The following is a 14,375-nucleotide window of genomic DNA, read 5'->3' as shown; positions in this document are numbered from 1 at the left end:
CAATTTACAGATACTTGTCTAATTCCCTTTTAATTTTTTTGTGAACAAAACATTACTTCACAGAAGAGGTAAGATACATAGAAAAATAACTTCTTTTTTTATGTTTCAGGATAAGGAAAAAAAAACAGCTTATACCACCTAACACCCTTACTTCAATGTTCTACTGCACAAAATGAGGGAAAGGTAAGTCACTTCACAAACAACCCTGAGGGTTGAGTCACCACACTTGGAAGTGGCAAACTGTCATCTTATTTTTATTACTGAACACTTAGTGAAAGTGAAAGAGAGGCGAGGTTATAAGCAGGTGGCCAGGCTGGATGTGAATGATTCACTTGGAGAAAAGGCACAGACGCAGTTTGTCACAAGAGCAAGAATTTGAAAGAGACTCTATCATATGATCCCACACAAGTCCTCACCCAAACAATTTTCCTTTCCCCAGACGCCTTCTTGCTCATATAACAACAGTAGAAATGATAACAGCAATAATATCCACTGTGTATCCATTAAATGCTAGTTTCTAAGATGAACACTTTACATAATTTCTAGACACTAAACCAGTCCTACAAAGTGGACAGTATTACTTTTGCTCAAAAATGAGAAAAGCAAAGCTCAGAGAGGCTAAGGCTTGTCTGTGGTTCTAATACTAAGAAGGGAATTATCTATGCTTGACCTCAAAACTGTCTAATATCAAAGCCCACACTCTACTCAACATTCTTTGCTGCTACATATCTGGTTGTATACAAAGTTGTTTCTGGGGAGAGTGGACTGAAAAAGAAGGACCCACAAATTGAAAATTCAGTCTTTAAAACTCAGTTATTTATTCACTTACCCAGAAAAGAAAAAAAGTGGGAAATGAGCACAATAGATAATATGAAATATAAATTTAGTACACAAATAGACTCACTAAATTACAAATTTCTATGTCATATTACATCTGACAGCACTTATTGTTCATGTATCACCTAAGACATTGGATAGTCTTAACGAATAAAATGAATCCTCTCCCTTTGACTTCCTCACTTTGTAAATGCTGTCAGGCAGGAAGTGGACTTATTACAGTTTTTTGATCAGTGTCTTGGTTAGAACCAAAAGACAGACACAGTAACAGGCACATGTGTGTGTGCATGCATGCACACGCATGCACACACACACACACACACACAGAATCCTGAGGGTAAGATCAAAGCTTGGTTAGAAGGAGTGAAACGGGGTAGGTCTTTCCAACCTCCCTAGAATCTATAATTCTAATTTATTATCCCTGACTTGTCCCTGACCAAACAGGAGAAGCCAGTCTCTGACCCTTGGGATTCTTTTTCTTTAGTCCTGATGCGCAGAAGGAAATGCTTCTAGCTTCTCATAACTTGTCATATGCAATGCATTAGTAATAATACGCATGCAATCACTGCTAGTTGAAAATGTGGTCCTGGGTATTTTCATCCATATACAATTATAATTTTAAATGCTTCTAAAAGTTTTATTGAGCTATGATTTCCAGCTTACAATCAATGAAGGCAAAATTTGGACTTCAAGAAATATTTCAATTACTTGGAAAATTCATGAACTCCCTAGAAACATTATCATAGAGTGACAATCTGAGGGGGAATCCTACAACTTAATAGAATAAACGGTCTCTAATTATAAACAGAAAGACACTCCCCCTTAAGCAGTGCATGTTGAAATGAAGTCCCCTTTCTCTACAAATGAATGCTTGATAACTAGGAAAGGGGCATTTTAAGTTAGCCAATCCTTTACCTTTCATTCTGTTTTATTTTAACCTTATTTTTCTTTGTAATTACACTATAAACAGTTCATCAAGGAAATTTGTTAATATGCTGCAGATGGTGAAGAGACTGTACAGTGTTTTATTCTTCAGCATTTTGTCCCTTGCCTCATTGAAATAGGTCCCAGGTTACAATTAAGAAAAGGTACTTGTTTTCTATTGTTCTCAAAATAAAAAGTATCATTTCTCAGTTAGAACAAAGCACCAAGAACCCAGAATATGGGTTCTCTTTACGACTTTCCTTAAAATTGTATTTGACTGCATCAAAGTTATTAACTTTTTAAGTGTTTAAGAATATTAAAAAGGAAGATACTGCTACCTTCCTAGAAAATTGTATAAAGCTTAATGGATTAATATTTACAAAACAATTTGAACATCTTGAAGTTTCACAGAGCTTCTAAATCTTAAAATAATATATTATTTCAATATCTACTTTTGAATCTTTTTGTTTTATTTAAAATTAATGTGTTTTCTCCAAAATATAAGTAAAAACCACCAGAGTAAGCTAAGTAACAGATTTCAGCATTGTCAGTAAGGCAGTTTTCCTATGCCTTGCCAATATCTTTGTAAGTCTCCTTGTTAATCATTTTACTTTATTATTTATTCCATATATATTTCCATGAAGAGTTCTTAACTTGATGAAAATCTGATTTCTTGATCCACAATCAAATCTTACTATGGCCAGCTGCTATGTCTTCATAACTGTGAAAATATTACATCTCTTTGCAAGTTGGCTCTAATACAAGGAAGGTTACTAAACTAACCCAATTAAATTGAGCATATCTGCAAGTTTAGATGATTATTGCTGTTGTCTGTGAGGGCTGGGATCCAAAGTGATGGATTGCTGGCTACCTTAGTGATTTCTAGAGGGGAAAAATATCCCATCCTGGATTAGCTTGAATTGGCTTACATAAAGGTTTTATGATGCAAATTGGAGATATTGGACTTAGTAACAACCTACACTATCTGTTATATTCTCCTGTCTCATAGTCACAGGAAGCTTTCTTGAGTATGACGCTCCATCCTCATTAATAAGCTCTGTGTTGTACATCTTTGTCTGATATGAAGCTGCCATACCTTGTCACCAATTATAGACTCTGAAAAGACCCATCTCATTATAGTACTTAAATTGCTTGTTCCTGAAGGTGATGCTTGGTGTGCCTCTTCTGCCTCTTGCCAACAGGAAAATCACCCTTGAAGTGAATAGATGTCAGTCAAAAGCCACAAAAGGAAAGCAAAAAGAATTAATAAAAAACCTGGCTAGAATATTTATCAGTTTATTGCACAAAAAAAGAATACAGATCAGACAAATAAAATGCAAGGCTAAAAGAGACACTTTTGAACATTTTAATCTCACGAAACGTATCTGTCCATAAATTTGGGACTAAGCAAATATTTTGAATGTGAATCACACAGGTGACCCAAAGTAAATTATTTACCATTCTGTTATTCTTGCACTAAAGGATGGCTGCAGGATTTGAAAACACTTTTTCTCTGTTTCTCATTGCGTCTCTAGATGGTAGTAAATTGAGCATAATGCAAGAGAATTCTTGTCCTTGGATAGCATCTCTCTGTATTGCAAATGTGGTCTACAGGGGGTTTTCAGTAAATTGTGATTGATCAGTAAATGGGGATATCAATTGATGAATTGCTAGGTCGAATGGGCAAGAAAGGGCATAGCAGAATAGTTTTCTGCCAAAGAAAAGCTAACATATTAGGCTTAAGCATATGCAAAACACATTTGAAATGCATTCAAAGCACATTCATCCCCAGGTGCAGTAAAGTTCTATTTATTCTATTCCATTTCAAAAGAAAAATTTTTTTCACAAATTCCCCTTACTAAGAATAAACCCCATTATAAGCAAGTGTAAGGGAAAAATGTTTATATTTTCTTTTTTGCCTCTTTGCTTTTGGAATGTATGATTTTATTCATGAGTTAAGCAGTGGAGACTATTTTAATGGTGGGGACTCTCCAAAGGCACTCTAGTCCAAATAACTGCCCCACACCTCCCTAGCTACAGAATTGAGTCAGCCAAGGGCAAGATGAAAAAGGCTCACAGAAATCCTCAGAAACTAGCATGCAGTTCCTAGCTCAGCCCTTGGAACACAAAGATACCCTAGTCCTTTACAATATGCTTCAAAAGTGTTTGTAGATCTTGTGGTATCATTCAACACGCTATATACCTCATTTGGAAAGAAAATGTTCAATATTAATACCACCAGACTTCCCCTTGTCAAGAGGGTCAATATATTATGCCCATTCTTTTAAGAAGTCCGCATAGTCTAGTTAACTATATCCTCAAACACAGTGAGAACACACTGTTTTCATACAGTATCCATTTGTGTATATGTATGTGTATATACATACACATACACATATGTATATACACACACACAAGAGCTTTAAGAAGAAAAAACAGAAAGAGAAAAAAGATGATCAGATTAAATAGAGAGCATATATGTTGAAAAATACTTGGTACAGGACACTTGTACAAGACATAACACATATCTCTAGTTTCAGATTTGGTATTACTGCCACCATTTCTTCATGGCAATTTGCAGAATCTAATAATACATGATCTGAATCTGAGAGATGGAGAAAACTCTCCACTGTTCACTGCTGGATGAAAGAGCAATGGAATTCTGACATCTTCACTGAATTCAAAAGAGCCTTCCATTAATTGATATTTAGGAGCATTTTGGCCTCCATTAAGCATATTTGAGAACTGAGAATATTATTATTATTACTGTCTTTTTCCTGTTACTCCAAAGCTTATTGTAAAGAAAACTGTAAAGAACCAAACACTTATAAGGTCTTATTTCCAACCCAGCTCTTCAAAGAGAAATTATGATACCCAGCTCCTCAAAGAGGAGTTATGCTACATAAAACACATTTTGGCATTTAAGTATAAAAATATTCTTTTCCACTGTATTATTTAGACATTTTAAAAGGAAACTAAATAAGTATAAATCCAAAATACATTTTGGATTGAAGGTGAAGTCATATTTTCCCAGGTATCAAATAAACATAAAGGTGTAAGTGCTGAACATGTTAGCGGCAAAAAGCTAAACACATTTTATTTTTACTTAGCACAAGATATATAAGCTCTTTCTTTGAAAAAGGTCAGTTTCTCTATAAGATTCTGATGATGGGGTCATTTTTAAAGTAGGGATACAGGGAAAGGTTTTCTTCTTAAACACATCTTTTTATCTGTGATGCTGGCAACAATATATTGCCAAGTAAAAAACATTTCAAACAGAGCTGGAGGCATAAGTCTTCCAGACTTCAGACAATACCACCACCAACAAAACGAAAAGATAACCTATGGAATGGAAGAAAATAATTGCAAAACGTGTGACTTACAAGGAATTAATATCCAAAAAATACAGACAGCTCATACACTCAATACCAAAAAACCAAACAACTCAATCAAAAAATGGGCAGAAGACCTGAATAGACATTTCTCCAAAGAAGATATACAGATGGCCAAGAAACACATGGAAAGATGCTTAACATAGCTAATTATTAGAGAAATGCAAATCAAAACTAGAATAAGGTATCACCTCACATTGGTCAGATGATTATCATCAAAAAGTCTGCAAATAATACATGCTGGAGAGGGTGTGGAGAAAAGAGAACCCTTGTACACTCTTGGTAGTAATGTAAATTGGTGCAGCCACTATGGAAAACAGTATGGAGGTTCCTTAAAAAACTAAAAATAGAGCTACCATATGATCCAGCAATCCCACTCCTGGGTATATATCCAGAAAAGTCATAAACTTTATCAAAAAGATACATGCACCCCAATATTCATAGCAGCACTATTTACAGTAGGAAATGCATGGAAATAACCCGTGTCCATCAATAGATGAATAGATAAAGGAGATGTGATAATATATATATATATATAAATGGAATATTACTGAGCCATAAAAAAGAATGAGATATTGCCATTTACAGCAACATGGATGGACCTAGACACTATTACAGTTAGTGAAATAAGTCAGAGAAAAAACAAATAGTAGCTGACAACCCTTACAGGTGAATCTAAAAAATAATACAAATGAATCTATATACAAAACAGAAAAAGACTTTGAAACATAGAACACAAACTTACAGTTACCAAAGAGGAAAGGGGGAAAGAGGGATAACTTAGGAGTATGGGATTAACAGATAGAAACTACCATAGATAAAATAGGTGAGCAAAAAGGATTTATTGTATAGCACATGTATTGTATATCTTTTAATAACCTATAATGGAAAATAATCTGAATTTTATATATATAGCTTTGCTGTACACTTGAAACTAACACAATATTGTAAGTTAACTATACTTAAAAAAAAAGAACATTTCAGTCACTACTATTTTATTCTCTAGGTAAATCGGTTTTGAGATCATAACCATTTGTGGCCTCTTGTCTGAAAAAAAGGCCAACTCAAAAATGAGAACAAGAAAAGGCATTAGACACAATCCTGATTCTTATTTAGAAAGAAAATAGAGGGAATAATATGAGGAACTGTTTATGACCCAGGTGTTGAAGCACTTTCAGGGACCAAAACTTATACTTGAATTTGTAAAAGGGACAAAGCAGTGGTAATCTTTTTCTCATCATCGTATGTGGCCCCTAATAATAAACTTGAGTTTTACAGCTCAATGTGGAGATTTTCATTTCCTTTGCTTCTCTTAAAATCACTTCCCTACATCTTCCCCCTTAAGTTCCCAGTTTGCCCCTACTCCTCCCTATTACAGTAACTGTTTCACTAGTCCTTCATGCTCCACTATGGGTCACCTTCTGTCCTTATCGCTTTTCAGAAGTGCGTACTTTCACTGTGGTGAGTTTGTCTTCACAATAAAAAGATTCCGCTATTGATCTTTGCAAATCTTCATAATGGGATGGGCCAGTATTAGATGTCTAATACAACAAAATACCCCAAATCTTATGTCATTCAGGTTGCATTTTCTGCTTAGGTCTTCAAACTTGAATTACTTTACTTTCAAAACATAAGAAATAAATTTTTGAAATAGTTTGGTAAAGTTCAGTAATTTTACAGAAGATATGTCATTTTAATGCTAATAATCTATAAGCCTGCCATGTTTGTGCAGTTTGGCATTAAACTATCTTAGGGGACACCATTTAGATGGACAACAATATGAAAGTCACCCCCTAAGTTTCTGCAGGGGACAAATGACACTGCCATGCAGTGCAGTCCTGGATGACAAGATGAACAAGAAGTAAGAAGGCTTGAACTTCCAAGTCCCGAAATGTAGGGCCTTAAACGTCTTTAATAACATAGTTTTTAGTATCTAAGAAAGTAGCTCCTGATGTTTCAGAGTGCTGATGTTTATGTTTTAATATTAAAGAGAACTACAAACATGAGCACATGGATGTTTCCCTGAAATAGTGAATGATTCCTGAAAAGCTCTGATTGCTCTAATCTGGATGTCTCGATCTGTTTCAAATACTAAGTCATATTATACAAATGAAAACAGAGATATCTTTACAATTCTTACACAGGTAAAAATCAGCCCCAACTGAAAATGGTCACAGATATTTTCATTCCCAGGAGTTTCATGAACATAATCTTCCTCTCACTGCATGTGTAAAGCACCATCTGATCGATAGTGTATGGCCTCAAAGAACAGTTTGGGTGTTTGTTTCTTTGATAACATAACTAATAATGAGAGATTCAAATATTACACGTAAAGTAAAAACTATAACACTGTATTTGAGAAACAATTTTTCTTTTGCTCGTTAATATTACTATACATCACTTTAATTTCTGTTATTGTACACTTCTAATGGCCAAAGCACAAATGAAATGAAGTAGCAGCTTTTAAGTCCCTATTCAGAACATTTTTTAATTGAGATAGTAACTCCTTGCTGAGAATTCAAAACCATCTTCTTGTTTTAAAGGAAAAAAAATTAACTTTCCTTCAAAGGGCTATTCCCCCTGAATACTTCCATAATTCTGTGTAGACTTCTTTTTAATTGTTGCTCCCACATATTTACTTATAAAGCAATTAGTAAACAGAAATTATTTATTTTTATTTCCTTCAAAAAATATATAAAGTTATTTAATTTAAAAATGTAATTTAATACTTATTAATGATCAAACTCTTTTTGAATTTTATAAAGTAGCCCAGAGCTTAAAATTATCCTTTTCCTTTACTAGGTAAATCAATGTACTTTCAAAATTATTTTACTATTCATATAGTATTCATGTAAACATTTCTGGAGCAAAATAAGAATCATTTAGCTGATATATAAAACATTGTGCATAATGTTCTCAACATGAGGGAAGTTATAAGAAGGCACTTGAGGGTGAATACTTCACTCATTTTTGCTTTTAAGAAAGAGATCATCCTTGGTTTATGTCAAGAATAGTCTTAATAAAACTCCTGGTTCTTAGGTTTAGTTCTTATACTAGTTCTGCCTTTACTTTTACCTCAATACCTTCTCAGTTTTGAATCAACACAACTAAAAAGAGCACTCTACTGGGCATATACGCTGAGAAAACCGTAATTCAAAAAGAGTCATGTATCGGGCTTCCCTGGTGGCGCAGTGGTTGAGTGTCCCCCTGCCGATGCAGGGGACGGGGGTTTGTGCCCCGGTCCGGGAGGATCCCACGTGCCGCGGAGCGGCTGGGCCCGTGAGCCATGGCTGCTGAGCCTGTGCGTCCAGAGCCTGTGCTCCGCAAAAAAAAAAAAAAAAAAAAAAAAAAAAAGAGTCATGTATCAAAATGTTCATTGCAGCTCTATTTACAATAGCCAGGACATGGAAGCAACCTAAGTGTCCATCGACAGATGAATGGATAAAGAAGATGTGGCACATATATACAATGGAATATTACTCGGCCATAAAAAGAAACGAAATTGAGTTATTTGTAGTGAGGTGGATGGACCTAGAGTCTGTCATACAGAGTGAAGTAAGTCAGAAAGAGAAAAACAAATACCTTATGCTAACACATATATATGGAATCTAAGGAAAAAAAAAAAGGTCATGGAGAACCTAGGGGTAAGATGGGAATAAAGACACAGACCTACTAGAGAATGGACTTGAGGATATAGGGAGGGGGAAGGGTAAGCTGTGACAAAGTGAGAGAGTGGCATGGACATATATACACTACCAAATGTAAAACAGATAGCTAGTGGGAAGCAGCTGCACAGCACAGGGAGATCAGCTCAGTGCTTTGTGACCACCTAGAGGGGTGGGATAGGGAGGGTGGGAGGGAGGGAGATGCAGGAGGGAAGAGATATGGGAACATATGTATATGTATAACTGATTCACAATGTTATAAAGCAGAAACTAACACACCAATGTAAAGCAATTATACTCCAATAAAGATGTTAAAAAAAAAAAGAGCGCTCATAATTTTTTAAGCTGTGGAGGCAACCCATTTCAGCAATCTCAACTGTATCCAGATTCAGATTCCAGCCTCACAGAAAATAAATAAGAAAGCTTTTTGAAGGATGAAGAAAATAGTTGTCATAAAGCTCATGAGCTTTGCATGGGAAGCATATTCAACCCTCAAACAATAGTCAAATGACTTCGTAATTCACATAGAATTAAGTGTATTCATTCAGCAAATTTGTCCACCTGGTTTCCCTGGAAAACTTGATTTCTTACCAAATGATGGTGAACACCTGATTAGAAACATAAGTGTTAGTAGAAGACCTATTGTGAAATGACACTTAAAACAACAACAACAGCAGCAATGCACAATTGGGCATCAGAATCATCACAGTTTACCTGTAGTCATTTACTTTAAAAGCAAACCTAACCTCAGGAGTACTGGGACCATCAATGTATTAGAGTTGGTACAAAAAAAAATGGGTGTCATTATGAGCCCATCTAGTTAAGAAAGTATTGAGTATTACTCTTAGAGTCTATTTAATAAGGCAAAGTATGGACATAAAATTTTAGAAAAGTATCTGTGAAATAAGTAAATAATTTCAAGTATTAGCTTTTAAATGGATATTTTAGGGCTTCCCTGGTGGTGCAGTGGTTAAGAGTCTGCCTGCCAGGGCCTCCCTGGTGGCGCAGTGGTTGAGAGTCCGCCTGCCGATGCAGGGGATACGGGTTCGTGCCCCGGTCCGGGAAGATCCCATATGCCGCGGAGCGGCTGGGCCCGTGAGCCATGGCCGCTGGGCCTGCGCATCCGGAGCCTGTGCTCCGCAACGGGGGAGGCCACAACAGTGAGAGGCCCGCATACCGCAAAAAACAAAAAACAAAACAAAACAAAAAAAGAGTCTGCCTGCCAATGCAGGGGACACGGGCTCATGCCCTGGTCCGGGAAGATCCCACATGCTGCAGAGCAACTAAGCCCGTGTGCCACAACTACTGAGCCTGCGCTCTAGAGCCTGCGAGCCACAACTACTGAAGCCCATGCACCTAGAGCCCATGCTCCACAACAAGAGAAGCCACTGCAAAGAGGAGCCGCGCACTGCAATGAAGAATAGCCCCTGCTCGCTGCAACTAGAGAAAGCCGGTGCGCAGCAGAGAAGACCCAACACAGCCAAAAATAAATAAATAAATAAATTTATTTTTTTAAAAATATGGATGTTTTAGGTATTAGAAACATTCTTATTTGTTGAAAATATCTATTCCTCAAAATACTAAATATAAAGCAATCTTATTTTATAAACAGCTTAATGTAAAGAAAAAAATTATATGAAGTGATATAAATGTGAAGTGACATAAATGTGACTATAAATATGAAGTCATTAACTGGGAAGCTATTCTTTTTTTTTTTTTAATTTTATTTATTTTTGGCTGCGTTGGGTCTTTGTTGCTGCGCGCGGGCTTTCTCTAGTTGTGGCGAGCGGGGGCTACTCTTCGTTGTGGTGCGCGGGCTTCTCATTGCGGTGGCCTCTCTTGTGGAACACAGGCTCTAGGCGCACGGGTTTCAGTAGTTGTGGCACGCAGGCTCAGTAGTTGTGGCTCACAGGCTCTAGAGCACAGGCTCCGTAGTTGTGGAGCACGGGCTTAATTGCTCTGCGGCATGTGGGATCTTCCCGGACCAGGGCTCGAACCCGTGTCCCCTGCATTGGCAGGCGGATTCTTAACCACTGTGCCACCAGGGGAGTCCTATTCTTCTTTTTTGATATTAAGAGCAGCTTATAGTACTTCGACTATTTCAGATGATAAAAATGAGAATAATAGAATATGTATAAAAGAATATATGTAAAAGAACATATATACAATATGTACATATAGCAGAGTTAAATAAACAAAAGATAGTCTTGATTCCTTCCTGTATAAATGAAATCGGTAAGGTAAGCAAGAGTGGCCCTACCATAAAGATATGCTGTCTTCTATTACAATAAGTAGTTTTTGCTTCTATGAGAAAAGAGTGCCTGCCCAAGCCATTTTTTAGGTCTCTTAATGACACAAGTTCTTCTTCACAAAGTAATGTAGTATGCTTTTTGCATTTTTGCTCCAAACTCACTTTTTCACATTTTCACTCAATTGTCATTTTCCACACCTTAATTCTACTAATCCTATATCGTTAAAAAAAAATTATTCTAGTTACAGCAGGGTTTAATAAAATCAACTCATTGTTTTAATTTTTTTACAGAAAAATCCAAATCTATTTTAAAAAATAGAAAGATGGTCTAATAAGCCACCATAAATGGACTGTATATTGATATCCACCCATTTCTCCCCAAGCCCAAATTATTTTGAAGCATGTCCCAGACACCTGGCTTCAGAGGCCAAGCTGTAGTAAGAAATGGAATTACTGAATATTTCTGAAAAGAAAAGACACAAAATTGAATTTTTTAAAATGACTGATCTGTCAAGAGTAATGAAAAGGGCTTCCCTGGTGGCGCAGTGGTTGAGAGTCTGCCTGCCAATGCAGCGGACACGGGTTCGAGCCCTGGTCTGGGAAGATCCCACATGCTGCGGAGTGGCTGGGCCCGTGAGCCACAATTACTGAGGGTGCGTGGCTGGAGCCTGTGCTCCGCAACAAGAGAGGCCGCGATAGTGAGAGGCCTGCGCACCGCGATGAAGAGTGGCCCCCGCTTGCCATAACTAGAGAAAGCCCTCTCACAGAAACGAAGACCCAACACAGCCATAAATAAATAAATAAATTTTAAAAAAAGAGTAATGAAAATTGAAATAAAAAAATAAAAAGCCAAAGAGTAGCAAGAGTATAAATCATTGGGAGTAAACAAGTATCCAGAGCCTGAAACATGGGTAAGCATATAAGAGTTCTGGTTATGTGCTAAGTGAAGAGTGAATAAATTCACCCATGGAAAAGAGACATTTACTGTACTGATGACCAATCTGACAAAGCTTTGTAAAGATTGAAAGAAATTCAGAAGGTAAAAAATAATAAAATCTGAAAGTGTCTTATTAGAGCTCTCTTTCTATTCCTCTCTTTCTCTAGGTCAAAAGTATAGCCTTCTCAGAGTCAGAGCATTCTCTGTGAATAGAATGTCTGCTGCCCTTTGAAGCATGAATAGTGACTTTCTGACACAGATATCTGATGGAGGTGGATGTGCCCCCTTTTAAATCACTGTCTAGCAGGTCAAGGTCTTTGACACCTTGTAGTGTTCATCATCATTCCTCAGTGTCCTCAACCATCTTTTTTCCCCAAGGTTCACTTTACAGAGGAATTTGGGGGGATGGGCAGTTGATTCAACTGTCTACTTGTGACTTGTATTTATGAATTATCCTGTTTTAATTTCCAAATATTTTTCTTCTTCCTACTTTTGTAACTTCAGAAACATACTATGTGATCATTAAGCTTAATTTATTATGACTCTGCCTCAACCTACAGCATGAAAATAAATACTTTTTATGTCCATAGAAGTAAGGCATTACTGTATAAATTATGATTACTAAAGATATGTTTCTAGGGTACTGTTTGTATTGAGTAATAGTGTCTGGACATTATAAATTCCTCTACTTTTTGGAGGAGATTTTATCTGACAATACTTAACAGCAAACGTTCTAATGGTTGTTAAGAATGAGAGAGCAGCCAATGTGTGCAGAAAATCAACTGGAAGGCCATATACAGGAAGAAAAATATATAATGATTAAACCATGTTTTATTCATGCAGTAGAATACTGGTCAATATTTTCAATGAATTAACCAGAGAAGGAACTAGACTAGATATCTCATCAGGATGTAGAGATATTGGGCCCCTCGCACACTGCTGGTGGGAATGAAAAATGGTGCAGCCACTTTGGAAAACAAGAATTCCTCTAAATAATAAACACAGTTATAATATGATGCCACAGTTCCATTCCCAAGAATATACACTAGAGAAATAAAAAACATATCTCTAAAAAACATGTATATCTATGTTCATAACAGCATTGCTCATAATAGGCAAAAAGTGGAAATGACCCAAATGTCCATCAAGTGATAAATGGATAAATAAAATGTGGTATATCTCTACAGTACAATATTACCTGTCAACAAAAAGGAACAAAGTACTGATACATACTACAACATGGGTGAACATTTTAAAACATTACACCAAATGCATGTAGCCAATCACAAAAGACCACATGTGTATGATTTCATTTATATAAAATATCCGGAATAGGCAAATCTATGGAGGGAGAAAATAGATTCTTGGTTGCCTAGGGCTGGTGATGTTGGGGAGGAATGGAGATTGTCCACTAACGGACACAGGTTTCTTTCCCAGGACCAAACATGTTTCAAAATTAGGTTGTAATGATGGATGCATGTCTTGTGAAGAGACTAAAAAACACTAAATTGTATACCTTAAATAGGTAGATCATACGATGATGAATCATACATCAATAAATTTGTTATAAATGCATCAGGATAATATAAAACAAGTTTGTATTTGTACCCTGAGTAAAGAAAAAGTAGAAAGGGATGTAGCTGCTACTTTTTTTTTTAATGCACGATGCTAAGATTTCTTAAATGTGAAGTGTAGATACACTGTATCTGTTAATTACAATTTTCTTTCTTTTTAAAGTTTTACGCCAAAGTTCACACCAAAATTAAATATTAAAAAACACACATTTAAAAACCAACAAATACGGGTAGGTGCTCTCACATTAGTAATATTTATTCTTCATAATTCTCTAAGGTATGGCTTATTATGTCCATTTTACATACAATAAAATTGAGACTTAGGAGCTGAGTTCAGCAAAGTCACAAAGTTAAGAAATAGTATTATCAAGATCTGAATCCAGATCCATCTGTCATACATCTCCTTACACCACACCATACTGCTTTTAATTACTAAATAAAGCAATTTTAGAAAGAAATAAAGATTAAAGTAAAATTTTATAACATTTCCACTAATACTTAACCTTAAGAATATTTAATGTCATTCCCAAATCACTTATACTCAAGTCCGTCCACACAGCTTATCTCCAACCTTCAGAATGGTTCAGCATCAAAACATCTCTGGCTGTTTAGCCTGGCAGGATCTTAATTATCTCTTTAGCTTTCTTAGGGTGGTTGTTAAATCTCCCACTTCTCCCATTAAAGTCTGATGCCTTGTCAACATATGCTTCCATCTTAATGCTAAAATGCTCCAGCACACATCTCACCTTTTTCTTCTGTGTCCCTGGTTTTCTAATGCCAACATACTTTCACAGC

This window comes from Mesoplodon mirus (genome assembly GCF_964341445.2).
Source record: "Mesoplodon mirus genome assembly, chromosome: 5".
In the NCBI taxonomy this organism is placed as follows: domain Eukaryota; kingdom Metazoa; phylum Chordata; class Mammalia; order Artiodactyla; family Ziphiidae; genus Mesoplodon; species Mesoplodon mirus.
This window is presented reverse-complemented; position numbering follows the sequence as displayed.